The sequence below is a fragment of the Oratosquilla oratoria genome, chromosome 40, assembly GCF_046742065.1.
Source record: "Oratosquilla oratoria isolate Oo_2021 chromosome 40, ASM4674206v1, whole genome shotgun sequence".
Taxonomy (NCBI): Eukaryota; Metazoa; Arthropoda; class Malacostraca; order Stomatopoda; family Squillidae; genus Oratosquilla; species Oratosquilla oratoria.
Window position 1 is genome coordinate 2,036,182 of NC_134816.1, and position 419 is coordinate 2,036,600.

Consider the following 419-nt stretch of genomic DNA (forward strand, 5'->3'; position numbering starts at 1 on the left):
ATGATGATGATGATGATGATGATGATGATGATGATGATGATGATGATGATGATGATGATGATGATGATGATGATGATGATGATGATGATGATGATGATGATGATGAAAGAGAAAGTAAATTAAATGAAGAAAAAACATGGGGAAAATTAATGAGAGAATCAAGACCACGATGAATAACATAACAATTTTTTTTTTTTTTTAAATATAGACAACTATTAACGAGTATATTTATTGTTGATGCAGTCATTGTGGTTGTAATATTTGAGTTGTTGTTTGCTTCTTTTAACTGGCCACCCTATGTTTTGAATAAATATTATGAAACTAAAGTAATCAAAGGAAAATATAATGTATGACGATAGAACAGAAGAAGAGAAGGGAAGCGGGAGGCGATGCCACGATAATATGAGAATTTTAACGGA